The sequence below is a fragment of the Cnephaeus nilssonii genome (genome assembly GCF_951640355.1).
Source record: "Cnephaeus nilssonii genome assembly, chromosome: 5".
Taxonomy (NCBI): Eukaryota; Metazoa; Chordata; class Mammalia; order Chiroptera; family Vespertilionidae; genus Cnephaeus; species Cnephaeus nilssonii.
In genome coordinates, this window is record NC_137076.1 from 43,802,479 (window position 1) to 43,819,540 (window position 17,062).

The 17,062-nt window shown below is 38.1% G+C and overlaps 1 protein-coding gene across 6 annotated transcripts in view; it reads right to left on the reverse strand.

Moving 5' to 3' along the window:
• Positions 1-17,062, reverse strand: part of PDGFC (platelet derived growth factor C) — a 178,570-nt gene that overhangs the window by 58,812 nt on the left and 102,696 nt on the right. The window lies entirely within an intron of this gene.

Below are 17,062 nucleotides of genomic sequence, written 5' to 3' on the forward strand. Positions count from 1 at the left end.
TTAACATATACTACTAATTGTTTTATAGTAAATTAGGCATTTTAAGATTTTTTCAGAAGTGGTATATATAACAATTATCCACTTATTCTACCATTAATTTTTATTATCACACTCAATAATTGTTTAGATGTCTATGGAATTGAAAATTATTAATAATATCATTATTTACTAAGGTTTAGTTTTCCCTCTTAATCAAAACAGTAAATCCTCTTGCTAAAGAATATAGTCACAAAAATAGCTTTCTTTAACTTAAATCTTATTCAAAATCATGTAAAATGGACCAAGTGAAGATCTACCTGTGAAGTATTCGCAAGCCTCATTGTTGCTATCGAAACTTCAAAATAAAAAAGAACAAAACAAAAACCATTGGCACTTGACATATTTCTTTTTAACTTGTTTGAGAATATACTGTGATTGGAAAAAGACACCATTTGAAGTTCTTATTTCTATTTTTCTGATAGAATGCCACTGACAAATATGGGATTCAGTGCAGAAGTTGGTTGGTTGATATACCATAAAATAGTCCAAAACATAAAGAAGAAAAAGAAGACAGAAAGTAATGTTATAAAATTATTCTATAGGCCTTATCAAATGAAAGGGAGATCATAAAACCGCTTGACATACAAAAAATTAAATCACAAAACATACTCATCCTTAAAAGCAGAAATCTGCACATGCCCAGATGACTGTACTGGAGACATGGTAATCTTATAAGACACTCTTAAGTATTAATTTCCAACATGCACAATTGCTCACATCAGTATTTAAAGGATTTACTAAACCTATTTTATGAGCCAATCAAACATCACTTTCTCACGGCAACATGATACACAGCACACAGTGCTAAGTGGTTTATAATGATCACTCCCTTTCTCGAACATACCCCTGGGGACCCAGGAGGATTTATGTTCTTTTATGTTTAACAAACAAGTCTGGTATTGTAGACAAAATTTTCATCCTCATGTGGGAAGTTAAAGACTGTGAGGCCAGGAGGACTGCTTTCTTACTCCTAAGGATTGTAAGGAGTATACCCAAGAAACAAATTCACTGGTAAACAGAATTGTCAGACACCCAGCTTCCTTCAACAAAAATAAACCAACCCTGAAAAACAGGCTGTTTCTAGTTCATACGAAATAAAACTCTGTCAATTAAATCTGCCCTATGAATTATGGAATCTGACGGGAGTGGGAAATCCTGCCAACAAATAGATGTGGATCTTAAAAAGGCCTGGCTCTGCAAGTGTCAGCTGGAGTCTGAGCTTGTTGGGAAAAGTAATGACATTAATAAGATGACAGTTATTCTACAGGGCTTATTGGTTTAGCCTTCAGTTTAGCAGAAGACCCCTCATATACAGAACATAAGTTTTAGATCCCTGTTTGGAACCAGAGTGTTCATCCATGCTTTAACTTACATTGAAAAGAAGTTTTAAAAATAGTAACTATATTGCTACTTCCTTTGTATACATTAACTCATTTAATCCTCACAAAAATCATAGAAAATTGATGATGTTATTGCACCCATTTTATATTTTATAAAATACTAGAGGCCCAATTCGTGGAAGGGGCTCGGCCCTCACAGCCATGGTGGCTTGCCTCGGACCTCACAGCCCTGGCTTCATCTGGAAGGTTGTTTGGAAGGACATCCAGAAAGTCATTCGGCTGTCAGGTCTAATTAGCATATTATTATTTTAGACTAGAGGCCCGGTGCAGGAAAATCATGCACTCGGAGGCGGGGGGTCCCTCAGCCCGGCCTGTGCCCTCTCACAGTCTGGGATCCCTCAGAGGATGTCTGACTGATGGCTTAAGCCAGCAATTGGACATCCTTAGTGCTGCTGCACAGACAGGAGAGGCTCCTGCTACTGCCGCTGCACTCGCTAGCCATGACTCCAAAGTTTTTTACTTTACCTTTGGTAGGATTGGTAAAGATAATGATTACATGCTTACATTTGGAAAGTAAACCTGATACAAGCTAATGTGGGTTATGAACAAAAAATGACTCCAAACTTTTTTACTTTAAAAACCATCCGGAATCAGAAAAGAATTTAGTACAGTGACTAAATATAGAATCAATATACAAATATCAATTGTTTTTCATTGCAGAAAAAAACTGAATAAAGAAAAATGTCATTTATAGTAGAATTATAAAAATGCATAGTAGTAAATTTAACCATTAAAGTATAAACACTATATGTGGAAAAACATACAATATTACTGAATGACAAAAAAGCAAAGATTTATCAATTTTTTTATAAAAATCCCAACAAAGCTGCTAAAATATGTGTACAAAATAATAATCATACTAATAGAGCAAATATTATGTAGTGCATGCTATATAACAGATACTTTATAACTATTAACTGATTTAATTTCAAACACAACTTTCTCCATAGCCACTGTTTTATACACATACTAGAAGCCCGATGCATGAAGATTCGTGCTAGAATGGGCTTTCCTTTCCCTGGCTGCCGGCACCGCCTTTCCACTCCGGCCCAGCCCCTTTCTGCTCAGGCCCCGGAGCTGCCTCTTTCTGCTCTGGGAGATGCCTCTTTCCGCTCTGGCCCCGCCTTCCCATGCTGCCCAGAGGCCCTGAGAGACCTGGGGTGGGGCAGAACGCCTGTGTCGTTGCCATGGAGACGATGCAAGCGTCCCGCCCCTGTCTCTCAGTGCCTGTGTATGCAAATTAACTGTTATCTTTGTTGAGTTAATTTGCATATCACTCCTGATTGGCTGGTGGCATAGCGGTTCGGTCAATTACATGTTTGTCTATTATTAGGTAAGATTAGAGGCCCGATGCATGAAATTCCGGCAAGGGTAGGACTTCCTTCCCCCAGCTGCCGGCTTCGCAGCCCCGGCCCTGCCCCTGCCCCCTGCCCACACCTGCTTGGCCTGGGGCTGCCTGCGTCCGTGGCCACACCCCCCAGTTCCCCAGAGCCCCCAGATCGATAGCCCCGCAGAGGGTGGCCTGGGCCTCCCTCTTTGGGATGATTGCAGAGCCCCCCACAATCGATTGCCCAGCTGGCCGGTGGCCTGGGTCCCCTCTTTGGGGCAATTGATCTCGGAGCACCCCACATCAATCGCCCCGCAGAGGGTGGCCTGGGGCTCCCTCTACAGGGCAATCGTGGGGCAATGGTGGGCCCCCCGACCAATCACATCGCACCTGCCTTGGCTGGCCTGGTGCCAGTGCATGTCATAGTGTGGTCCTCTGGAAGATTTTTGGATGGTCGTTCTGCTGTTTGGTCATTTGGTCAATTTGCATATTTTGCTTTTATTATTATAGATTATAGATGGGGAAACTGAGGTACCGGGAAGTAACGAAACAAGGCAAAAGTCATTACAGCTAAGAGAAATAGAGCTGGGACAGGAATCTTGCTTTATTTCAACTTCAGAGCTCATATTCTTAACCATTACACAATGCTGTTCCTAGTTAAACAGGACAAAACAAAAACTCATCCAACTCAATATGTAACTATTTATAATATACCATTGAGAATTCTGATTTAAACTCTCCATATTTTCTTCTTTAAAATGAGAGAACTATTCATTAACTCTCAAAATCATTGTGAGGATTAAACAAGAGAATAAATATAAAGTGTTTAATAGTCTTTAACAAATAAGTTTCTCAATAAGTGGTTTTGTTTGTTTTTAAATAATTGCTATTATTTCAAGCACATATGCAACCCATGGAAGATTCCACCCTGTAAGAGTGGACCTCAGAGGCCCTAATACAGTGAAACATTGTGTGGATCACTACTTTTGGCTCACAGCATACCCCAGCCTTCTTGGTCATTCTTCCCTGTAGGAGGGAGTATCTGTCTTGAATCTAACCTGCCTAGAACAATATAAGTATCTATCTATATATATATATATATATATGGTTTCTCCTTTCATGTAGTAGAAGACAGATTCATCAATAGAATGTGAAAATAATGAGTACTTAATTTTTGTGTCATTATTTTATATACTATAAAAAAGCACAATAATAGTATCAACTTCAACTTAGTGATTGTTGTAGAGATTATTGAGTTAATATATAAAAAGCATTTTTTTGCTCAGCATTTTTTTCCAAGACTGATCAGTCATTGAAATGTAGACCTAGTCTAAGTCTATTACTACTTGTGTGTAGATATGCATTTTTATAGAAATACCACCTCATATCACTGTACTATTAATTAAATAATGCCAAGAGATCTGGTATAGTATTCATGTTCTTCTCTACTCTAAGGACAAATTTTAGTTGTCTTCATAACTATCTTGTCATTAGTTTTACAAAAAATTCTCATTAACATTTAGGCCTGCCTAGTGTGATGCTCTGTGGCATGTGACTGCTTATTAATTGCATATTAATTATATACTCACTATTAAATAAGTAATAATTAAGTATCAGTTCATATGAATGACAGTACAGGGTGGGCAAAAGTAGGTTTATAGTTGTAAGTAGACGAAACAGTTTATTCTTATGTATCATTATTTATTTTTTATTACTCTATTATTTATTACTAGAAGCCCGGTGCATGAAATTCATGCATGGGGGAGGGGGTTGTCCCTCAGCCCAGCCTGCACCCTCTCCAAACTGGAATCACTCTCATAATCTAGGACTACTGGCTCCTAATCACTAGCCTGCCTGCCTGCCTGATTGCCCCTAACTGCTTCTGCCTGCCAGCCTGATCACCCCCAACTGCCCTCCCCTGCCAGCCTGATCACCCCCAACTGCCCTCGCCTGCCAGCCTGATCACCCCCAACTGCCCTCCCCTGCTGGCCTAATCACCCCTAACTGCCCTCCCCTGCCGGCCTGGTTGCACCCAACTGCCCTATCCTGCAGGCCTGGTCACCCCCAACTACCCTCCCCTGCCAGCCTGATTGCTCCCAACTGCCCTCCCCTGCTGGCCTGATCTTGCCCCCAACTTCCCTCCCTGGCCGGCCTGATTGCCCACAACTGCCCTCCCCTGCCAGCCATCTTGTGGCGGCCATCTAGTGGCAGCCATCTTGTGATAACACTCGTGATGCCACCTAGGCTTTTATTATATAGGATTATTAACCAACTTTTGCCCACCCCTGTATACCTTTACTATTACAATGGAACCCACTATAATATTGAAAGAAAATAGTTGAGGGAGCAAATTTTAAAAATGAAATTAACATTTTACTCAGACTAAAGCAAAATTTTTCTCTCATGAATCATCATCTTGTTACTGTCCCTTCTACTTTAAACACACACAATAAGAATAGAGAGTGTTCCAGTAGAGGTAGATGGGTATAGCAAAAAGGTAAGACCTCCTCCAATGCATCCCAATCATTGAACTTAGGATATCTAAGAATACTAAAATGGGAATGTATATATCAAGGTTTACTTAAAGGGCATCAATTTAAGATTAAGAAGGAAGGGTTGTGAATATGCTCTCTCACCTACCCAGCCCCAAAACTCTTCCAGGCACAGGAAACCCACAATAACCACTACTAAAAGGCACCCCACAGGCTGCTGCTCCTGTATGAACTTTGAAGCTGAATGTCATTGCCTAAACATATTTATCAAAGGCCATGACATCATTCATTAAGACATCTTTGAAGGATTTTGCTATAGGTTAACTTCCTTCTGTTTTTATCTATACTGCATCCTTGCTACATTTGCAAATACCAAGGTATTCTAGATATGGATTTATCTAAGGCTAAGGGAAACATTTAAGTAGTGTGATAATAAAATCTGGACAGGATTCATGTAATTCTTATAAGGCATTATCATAACTTCAGGCAAGATTTTAAAATAAAATATTTAAATGGGTGATCACCAGCATAAGGCATTTTAAAGAGCTCATCTGTTTAGATATACAAATTTACCTTTTGGTGATCATGTCTGTAAAAATGATGAAATGAGTTTCCTTTAGGATATACCAAAGTGAAATGCAAATGTTAATCCTTTCAGGATATCAGAGAATTTAAAGTACAGTTCTGGAATGTAAGTGTTAAAAAAAAAAAAAAACCTCCATATATATTTGAGCATTTATACTTACTGAATATTTATTTTATAACAAAATAAGTTCTCCTAAATGCAATCTAAAAAAAAAATCCTCAATTAAAAAAATATTTTTGACATTCCAGCATAATTCATTATTTAACATTTTGACATCAGTAAAAACAGATTGAAACACTTGTGCTTTAACTAACACAAATAGATGAACAGATTTTCAACATGATTGATGAACTGATTATTTTAAGGAAATAGGTGTACAATATGAAATGGCTCTAGGCTTCAGGTTGCTCTTTGGCAAAATAAAGGAATAAACTAGATAGTATAGAAGGTCTTTTTTAAAACTCCTAGCTATTTCTTTTTCTGGTTTGAGAACCAAAAACATTTCCTTTGGTGTGTTTAGCTATGTCAAAAATACACACCTTATACACAGAACATGTTATTAGAATATTACACACTATAGTATTTTCTAGAAACTTTTATTTTTTTCCAAGGTCTGTACAGCACTGTTATCACCAAATTATCATAACTATCTACAGGCAAGATGCATGAAAGCCAACTTATAAATATCAATGTATTATGAAATGAGAAAAAAACATACACTAACAAAAGTGTTGAGTGGCTAAGCAAATGCACTACACAGTGCAATGCTGTATTGTGCAAGGCCACACAGGCCCAAGATTAGGAGGACCTTAATCCCATCAAGGGAAGTGACTCCACCTCCACCTCTACTGAAGATGTCATAACACCTCCTCCTAACTAAGTCATTTTCACAAAACTCTTCCAAAGTGCCAACTGGTAAATGGGGGAGACCTACAGCTACTATAGACTCACCTGCTGTCTTGCAGGACACATTACCTGGGAAACCTTGCTCTCTGTGGCTGTAGCCATCTTGGATTGGGGTTAATTTGCATACTCGCCCTGATTGGCTGGCGGGCGTGGCTTGGCTGGCGGGCGTGGCTTATGTAGCGGAGTGATGGTTAATTTGCATATTACCATTTTATTAGAGAGGATTATTATAGATAATACCAATCAGATTGGTTCAAAAAAGCAATAATAGAATGAGATCTGGTATAAAAGAAGATGCTTAATAAATGAAAGAAGTTTTTATTATCTAATGAAAATTCTTAGTTTTCTAAACTTTCTAGTTTTTCATTCACCTATAGTGTTTAACTTATAAGATTGTTCCAACAACTAACAGGAATTTTACTTATATTTCATATGCTTTTCTACCTTTTCTTCAGTGATCACTATATAGAATATATGCATATATATTTTTATATAACTTTGGGATATGTATACATGCACATATATACATACACACATGTGTGTGTGTATTTAGGGTATGAATATTAAGAGTATAATATAGGTATAATGGGTGAAATTATACTTATATCACTTTCATTTTTATATTACCCATTAGGTAAGTATATGTTTACTTTAAGGATATTCATTATCAATCTATGCAATTATTGCAATCTCCTAGAATACTTTAAAAACATAAAAAAATATGCACTCCAGAGACAGAGTTAGGTAAAGCTGGTATCAATTTATTTTAAAAAGGATTTAAGAAAAAAAACAAAAACACACAAAACAGCAACAGAATTTCATAGACACAGACAACAATATGATGATAACCAGAGGGAAAAGATGGTGGGGGAGTTAGAAGAGGGTAAAGAGGGAATAAATGGTGTGTAAGGAGACTTGACTTGGGTGGTAAACACACAATACAATATACAGATGAGGTATTGTAGAATTGTACATCTGAAACCTGTATAATTTTATTAACTAATGTCACCCCAATCCTATAGAATAAAGAGCTAACATGCTAATTAGACCAGACGGCGGGGCGGAATGACCTTCCAGAATGACCAGTGGGCAAGGGGAGTGGCCACAAGGCAGCCGGGGCTGCAAGGGCCGAGCCCCTTGCATGAATTTTGTGCATCGGGCCTCTAGTAAATTCAATAAAAAAGAGGTTTACTTAATAATTTTGAAACAATCAATCTTCACTAAAGAACTAGATTCTGTGGAGACTAAAATAAACCATTAAATGGAAATTTAGTGAACTATAGACATGAATATTATCTCTGAGATTTCCAATCTTGACAAAAGAAAAGTAATTTAACCCCTTTGGTGGGAAATTTAGAATATCAGAAATTAGAGAAACAAGTCATCCTATTCATACCACATGTTAAAAGTATGAAAACAACTTTTTTGACTCTCATGTTCACTCTTTCCACTATGACAAAAGATTTATGGGATATATGAGATTTATGGGATATATGAGATTATATATGAGATTATATTTCCCACATAACCTGATTATATAGAGAACCTGATGAGAGAGAGAGAGAGAGAGAGAGAGAGAGAGAGAGAGAGAGAGAGAACTAATTTCTCAAGAAACAAAACAAAACAAAAATCTTCACATGAAAGGAAACATTTCAGATTGTTAGGTGATTTGATCACTGTTATAAGTCCTGCTAAGGCGATTACTTCATATTTTGCAGCAAGAAAGGGGAAATAAGAAATACTAGGCTTAGTGCCCACTTGGCTAAATCTGCCTTCCTGGGCAATATCCCTAGGCAGGGTTTTTTTGGCCTTAGGTTTGTTTTATTTTCCTCTTCTCACTTTTGAAATTTTCCCTTGCTCTGTATTTATTTCTTTCATTATCCTGTTAAAATGACCCCTTTAAGGTGCTTTAATAGCCAGGATTCCTATCATAGCCTTTAATAGGTTCCTGTGCTACCAGAAAACTTAGCAGTTTTTAACAGTTTCAAACGTATCACTCACTTCATTTCCTCTTTTGCTCCAGATGTTTTCTCTTAGATTTCTCACTCCCTGACAGAAATAGGATAGCCTTTTTTTATATTATCTCATGACTTCTATTCATATACCCAGAAATTTTTACCTACCTACTTATTACCTCAATTCCCCTCTCTGAAAAATGCCAGGAATCAATCATGCATTTCACTTCTTAATTGTATTAGTCCTATAGGTAAACAAGTATATAATAAAAATAAAGGTAAGCGTACCAAACCATTTGGTAATGTGAGAACCTCTGTTTAATATTATTTCAGTAATTTGATATAGAACCAAACAGAAACTAGACCTCGTTAGTTCATAAAAGCTGTGTTAATTAACACACATATAGGCAAAATTGAGGTCCAACAAGTAGCCACTTATAGTCATTTATGGATTCTGGTTTCAATTACAAAGCTGTTTATATTTTCACTTAAACTAGAGTTTAAAACATGAAAATATACATTTATATGCCTTTAAAATATTGTATAGCATAGGGCAATTCTAAATATAAATTTAAACTATAAGCTCTTTACTGATAAAGGCAGAAACTGAAATTTTTTATTTATTTTTATTTTTTGTAATCTCCATGTCCCTAGACTTTATCTACTATGGGACACTATGGCACAAGGACCCATTCTTTTTGGTTGGTCTAAGAACTGAAGTATGTCAAACGCTGAAGGAAAATAAAAGATCAAGCAGTGGGCCTTCTCCTTGTACCCCTACTCCAAGCATCAGTCCAGGGATCTGATGAAACACAGACAACTTTCCATTCTACTTGGGAGCCTTTGGGCAACTGAGTAATTGTGGGTTACTTGGGGCTCTAGTTATTTGTGAACCTCAACCTGGGCGAGACTGCCTATTTCACCAGATGGCAAATATGATCACATTTTTTTAGTACAGCAACTCCAGCAGTAATATCCCTGTCATAGGTCAAGAACGTACTTTATATCACCAAGTTATGACTAATGGGTTCCAAGCACATAACGGCGGTACATTTTGTTGGATATACTTAGAAATTGCATAATGGCAACTTTTTAAATATTGAGCATGGAATCCTTTGTTTTAGAGGATCCCATGCTCAATATTTAAAATGTTGATTGATTTAAGCTTCTCACTATCAATCATATTACTTCCAACACTCCTCTTGGCACATGTTCACTTATTCTTCATATTTGAGCTAAATATGACCTCCTCTGAGAAGCTGCCTGTGAGTCCCACAGCCAAAGGCTGCAGCATTCCGCAGCATGGTCCACACCACACCCATTACGATTTTGAATTATGTGTTTTAAGTGCCTGTCCCCTTACGAGTCAATGCTTTCTGGAGGCCAGGGGCCCATCTAATAATCTTTTTAGTCCCCAAATTTAGCATGATATTTGGTGCATACATAGCAGGGACTAAATGCGTATTGTGTGATGGATGGAGGTTGGTTGAGTGAGCTTACACATACATCATATGCTAACATGCACACATATATCCAAATATATAGAGACAGAGCACACCACCAAATAGTCATGACTATACATGTGGTATTGAAGTATTCCTAGATAAGTAATATTTATACTCTTGATCATTTTTTCTTTTTTTCCCCCAGTTCTGGCTATTCACAAACAAGCTTGACTAATTGTCTTTAAAAATGCAAATAGCTTTTTTAAAAAGACACTAGACTTTATTCAAATTAATAAATCAGACACTGTTTTTTGAAATTCTTTATAATGTTATCATCCTTCATATTCTCACATACTGGCCATTAATATGGTGAGCACTTAGATTTTGCTGTGTATAATTGGCAAACTGCTTAATACTTGTTATGCAACTTGCTGTATTTTAATTCTACAGCTTAGCTATCTTACTGTTTCTTTTCCAAATCTGTCTCCTCTGACTAGGAAGCTCAGCTAACTGAGGACACATACCTCATCCTCAGTGGTGGTCACTAAACTGAATAAAGGTTAGAAAAGTAATTTTCATTACATATTTTCTAGTAAACTCAACACTTATTTTTATTACCAATCATTCTCTTTGACTAAACATTTTACCTTTTCCAAGGAAAGAAACAAGCAGGACTGAAGATGAGTTTTTCTTTCTAATTCTTCCCACCTGCTTTCTTAAACAGTAGATTAATGAATTAAACAGTAGATTAATGAATTCTGTAGTTCATCCCTTTCCTTCTCACACACAGCCCATCTCACAAATTGTTAGTTCATTATCTTTATTTCAAAATATTTTTGTTTATTTCTTCTCTTAGGACAGAAATCCATCCAGATAACTCCAATAGCCTCCCCTAAAGACTCTCTAACCCATATTTTCCCTCCTGTACCCTCCACACATCATGTCTCTACACCACTGCGAGACTTTTTGCTTTAAAAACAGGCCTGTTTTGTCATGCCATTTTCATAGAACATACAGGGACACACATGTCATATACAAAACCATCAATAGTAATTTATTTTCTTCTTTGTCAAGTCAGAAGCTTGGACGTTCTATTTTTCATTTAAATTTAATACATATAATTCTGGGTTATAGATTGATATTTTGAGAGTTGGGTTCATATAAACCTGTTTTTGAGAAACCAATCACTGTTCAATGTGCCATTCATATCAGATTTTGAGTTATCTCAGCTAAAGGCTACATTCCAGTGGTGAACTCATGAAGGTAAATATTAACTGTTGATGTATCTTGGCAGCCAACCTGCTGGTGACCTCCTACCAGCCTGTTCATGTCTGTTCCGATGTCTCTACTTTGCAAATACATTCTATTCTTCACAATTTAGCATTTAATTTCAAATTATCTTGTTTCATTCCAGCAAAAATATCTAGTTTAGATGTTCCCTGAGGGCTAGGGTTATATTAACGTTTCTGCTCAATTGCTCAGGCCTCATTAACCTGGGTGGGTGTTCAATAAGTACATATTAAATCTCTCATTACAGGAGTATCAATTCACATCCCCTAACCACAGCCCAGTAAACAAGAGCATAATTAAACTTGAACTCTGTTCCAATTGTAAAAGATTTGATGACCACAAATTCCTATTATTAGCAAACAGTTTGGGGATGGAATTATGTATTGTAAAGCTATGGCTACTTTATTACCAAAATCATCAAATACAAAGTCAATTGTTCAAGTGATCATGACTTTCTTAATGATTTAAACTCTTTTACAAGGTGTTATTTTTATTTAGTTTTAGGATGAACAGAAAAGACCAATAATGATGTTTTATCTTGCCCAGCAAATAATCTAACAGCTAATAGAGATAGTGAGAATTCTATTCTTGTATAATACTATCCTTAGAGCAAAGGTGTGGATACCATCCCCTACCATTTACAACTCTGTATATTTGGACAAATGTATATCCTCTTTTAGCCTTTATCCTCCTTTGTGAAATAGGGATAATACCTACTGTGAATGGTTGTTGGAAGATTAGAGTTTATGTGGGTAACTAATTAGCTCAGGGTTTGGCAAAGAAGAGGTGCTCAGTAAATGGTAGACTTTATTACATGGCATTTATCTGCTTGGGTTCTCTACCAGGCCCTCAGCCTGGGAGCATCAGGAAAGTAATGCAGTCTGTAAGCCTGTAACCTACAGAGGTCATCTTCTTCCCCTACCCTTCCTTTAAAAAAATATAGATAGATGATAGATAGATAGATAGATAGATAGATAGATAGATAGATAGATTTCAGAGAGGAAGGGAGAGGGAGAGAGAGATAGAAACATCAATGATGAGAATCATTGACCGGTTGCCTCCTACAAGCCCCTTACTGGGGATTGAGCCTGCAACCAGGGCATATGCTCTGACCAGAATCGAACCCTGACTACTGAGCGACACCAGCTGGGCCCTTCCTTTCTTTCTTCCTCCCTCCCTTTCCTTTTCTTTCTTCCCTTATCTTTTCCTTTTTTCCCTTTCTTTTTATGCTACCTGGAAAATTCTGAATAGATTTCAAAGCTTCCTTTTTTACCTTCTAAGAAATTATTCATATTAAAATTGTTGAGCTATATTAACAAGTAACTGAATTTTGCTGAGCTCAAAAGAGGAGTGTCACAATTTGCAGCATGATGTCTTACTATTAACAGTCAGTCATTTGGAAGTTCTTAATCTAGATAAATAGTAGGTAAACTGATCAGAAAGATTTTTCCCCCCTCAAAATACCCTAGGATAATATATAGCTCAGGCCTCATTTCCAGCGAGTTTAACCTCAATGCCTCAGCAAAAACAGTGCCTACCACAATCCTGTGAAATAATTTTAGAAGCAATAAATTATGACTGGTTCCATTTACACAAATATTTTGATATCATGAACTAGCTTGCTTGTTCAAACTGAGGGGCTAAGATGGAAAGCTGCAGATAGAAAGGTCAAGAAGGAGATGGTTTTTAAGTTACTGCATGGGGTTTCTGTGGAGAAAGGAGTAGGGGGTTAAATCAGCTGCCATATGGGGAAACAGTCTGTCTCCCAGCAGATGGGAGCATAGTGTACTTGAGATTTGAAAATGTATTAAAACATTTTTCAAGTGCTGAAACAGGTATGAGGAATAACTTTTTTTGGTGGGAAAAAATCTTTGGGCAATTAAATTTCAAAATGAATTGTATGTCCAATACTACTTCATAACTATGGAAGCATACTGAATCAAAAAATTCTTGGTTCCATTAAATTTAGGAATTCTTCATGGTCTTGAGTCATACAGTGAAGAGCTTGAAAATGGCAAAAGAAACAGCTGAGCACCTGATGGATGTCCAAGCAGCAACATTTTTGTCATATTAAACTTAATTTAAAGGAAGAAGATTCTTAAAGCTCAAAAATGGAAAGGAAAGGGGCTAGCTAGGTAAAACACAGGTAATGTTACATTACTTCCTCAGAACAGGTGTGAGATGATGAGAGAATGAACGGGACTATATTATAGCAGTGGCATTTCCAGAAAGCTACTTTTATTGAACTGATTAAAATATGTTTATCAAAATTTTAAGAATTTACCATTTAAAACTAGTGTCAAATTAAAAATGGATTTTAATCCCAGGTATCATGTATAAATCAATAGTTTAAGAAAGATGAAGTGATTTTTTTTTCATAAAAACAGAAAAGGTATAGTATCTTAAACTGTAATATTTACAAATAACTTTTATAAAACTACTAGAGGCTCAGTGCATGAAATTCATGCACGGGGCGGGGAGGGGGTTACCTCAGCCCAGCCTGCACCCTCTCACAATCCAGGACCCCTCGCGATCAGGCCTAAATTGGCAGTCAGACATCCCTCTCGCAATCCGGGACCACTGGCTCTTAATCGCTTGCCTGCCTGTGTGCCTCATTGCCCCTAACCACTCGCCTGCCTGCCTGACCACTCCGAACCACTCTGCCTGCCTGCCTGATGCCCCTAACCACTCTGCCTGCCTGACTGATGCCCCTAACTGCTCGCCTGCCTGCCTGATCGCCTCTAACCACTCGCCTGTCTGCCTGATCGCCCCTAACCCCTCTGCCAGCCTGCCTGATCACCCCTAACCACCTCTGCCTGCCTGCCTGATCTCCCCTAACTCATTGCCTGCCTGCCTGATTGCCCCTAACTGCCTCTGTGTCAGCCTCCACCACCGCGGCTTCATCCGGAAGGACGTCTGGAATGACATTCAGAAGGTCCTTCGCCTGTCCAGTCTCATTAGCACATTACGCTTTTATTATTATAGATTACCTTTTTGAATGAAGGCAAGACAAATGTCAGTGTCTCCATATATTTGTGAATATTCTAGGAAAATAGTTCAGTGTTGGTAGAGACTTAAATCTTCATGTGGAATACAAGATTATATTTTAAATTGTATTTTAAGCATAGAAGGATAAAGCAGGCTAAGTGATTATACCAAAGTCATAGAGATAGAGATAAATGACAAAATTGAATCTGAAACATGTTGGGTATTCCAAGCAAACTAGTGTTCTTCCTAGTAAATTAACTCCATCTTTTAAATAAGTTGCCAATTCATCCTACCAAAAATAGCTAAAGGATCGGTATGGTACCTGCACAATAGGAAATTCTCATTTCCCAAATTAGCACTGGTTCCTCTCACTATCTGAAAGGAGAGTGTTCTTATGTATACTGAAACTGCATAAAGTAAAGAAGCAATTACCATTGATTGATATGGAAAGAATTAGGAGTGTTTCCAGACCCAAAATTCAATATACATACAATGTCTTTATCTTGTTCACCACGATGGAAAAATCTTAATTAGCGAAACACCCTTCAGAGGTCTCTTAGGCTTTTTGGATGCCTTAGGACTCATCTTGCTAAGCCACACACAAAATGAGTCTAGATAGAGCACAAATGCTGACAGGCACAGTTCAAAGGGATGGTGGCTTGATGCTGGGATGCTGATGATGTAGTTTCCAGGGAAAGAGCTTGGAAGTTTGCCACAACGGCTTGGTTTGCCTGCTGCCTCTATAACACTCGCTGCAAAACAGACGCTCAACACTATCCTCTTCAGATCTCTTTCAGTTAGCAAAAAAAAAAAATGGTACTAAGTTTCATGAAAGCAAAGTGGAGTAATGCGAACTTATGAAAAGCAGAGGGATACCTGTAGGTACCCACCTATAGTTAGTTACTAATTGCCCACCTCTGAGAGAATATCTATGAATACACAGAGGTCTCTCCAATGGTTCTTAAGCCAGGGACTGGCTTATACAAGCATCCATCATAACCAACATTCAGTTTCAACTTACCTGAGGCAAGTCATAGCCACCCTAAACCATTGCCTTAGATAAGCACTGTGATAAATTAAGATAAGGTTCTCTTGATTTGTCTTAATGAAATGTTAAGTTGAAGTGAGGTCCATTTTGTAGCGTTTTTCTTTAAATATGTTAATCCAATAAAAGAACATTCTCCTTGATTTCTATGAGATTGTCTACTAGTATATACCAATAGAAAATCCTTTATTATTCACTTGTTTTCTGAAAGTTCTACTGAATGATAACAGTTGCTTCTACTTTCACAGAATCAGTCTATTGGGACTCATAGTTCTACTACTTTAGCTAGAGTAAATATGGAATAGAAGATAATATTCAGATCATTCCTTCTGCTGAAAGCAGAGGTAAATATGAACAACATTGCCAAGAAAGCAGGCAAGTGGTCCTTAACTGCCATTCTCTTCCTTCACATGTGAATCAGATGCAATAAAATCATTTAAGCTTAATTTGGAAGGGTTTTGTTAAATATCTTAATTTAAGCTTTGTTAATTACATAGCAAAACAATAATCCTTTTGTAAAATTTATATATTTTCAGTCACTGGCAAAACCATTAGAGGAGAAATCAAATAATAATTAGAAACAATTTCATCAATCACTTAGATCAATTTCTGCTCTAACCAGTTTGGCTCAGTGGATTAGAGCATCAGCCTGTGGACTGAAGGATACTGGGTTCAATTCCAGACAAAGGCACGTACATCAGTTGCAGGCACTCAGCCCTGGTTGGGGGCACTCAGGAGGCAAAAAATGAATGTCTCTCTCACATTGGTGTTTCTTGCCCTCTCCCCTCCACTATCTCTAAAAATCAATGGAAAAAATTTCCTCGGGTGAGGATTAAAAATCTTACCTAATAATAGACAAATATGCAAATTGACCATACCTCTGACACACGCACAAGCCATGCCCACAAGCCACGCCCACCATCCAATCAGAATGAGCATGCAAATTAACCAAAACCAAGATGGCTACAGCCACAGAGAGCAAGGTTTCCTAGGTAACAGAGGAAGCCAAGCTTTCCGCCTGCCCTGGCCAGGCCTAAGCCTCCACTCAAGCTACAAAGTTTCAATTATAGAAGGTAAACAAATTCAAACAAATGGCGGCAGAATGGAGCTTGAGAGAGCAGGCCAGGGTTGCCGCCGGCAACAGGGGAAGCAAAGCTTTCCGCACAACCTGGCCGGGCCCACCCGCTTAAGGCAACAAAGTTTCAATTATAACCCCAACACAAATGGCTGCTGGCCTCGGAGGGAGCCCCAGGCTTGGCTCCACTCCAGGCTACAAAGTTTCACTTGTAGAAGGAAAATAAATTCCAGATATCAGGGCCTCTGCTTGGGTTGCCAGGGGGTGTGGCAGGCCTGCAAATCACCACAGGCCCCTCGCTCAGACCACCCCATGCCCCAAGGGAACCCCCACCTGATCCGGGATACACTTCAGGGCAAACCAGCTGGCCCCCACCCCTGTACCAGGCCTCTATCCTATCTAATAAAAGAGTAATATACAGATTGATCATCACTGCAACACACAATATATCGGCCCCATGTGGTCAAAGATCCTGCCCCCATGTGGACACAAGATGGCCACCACAAGATGGCCA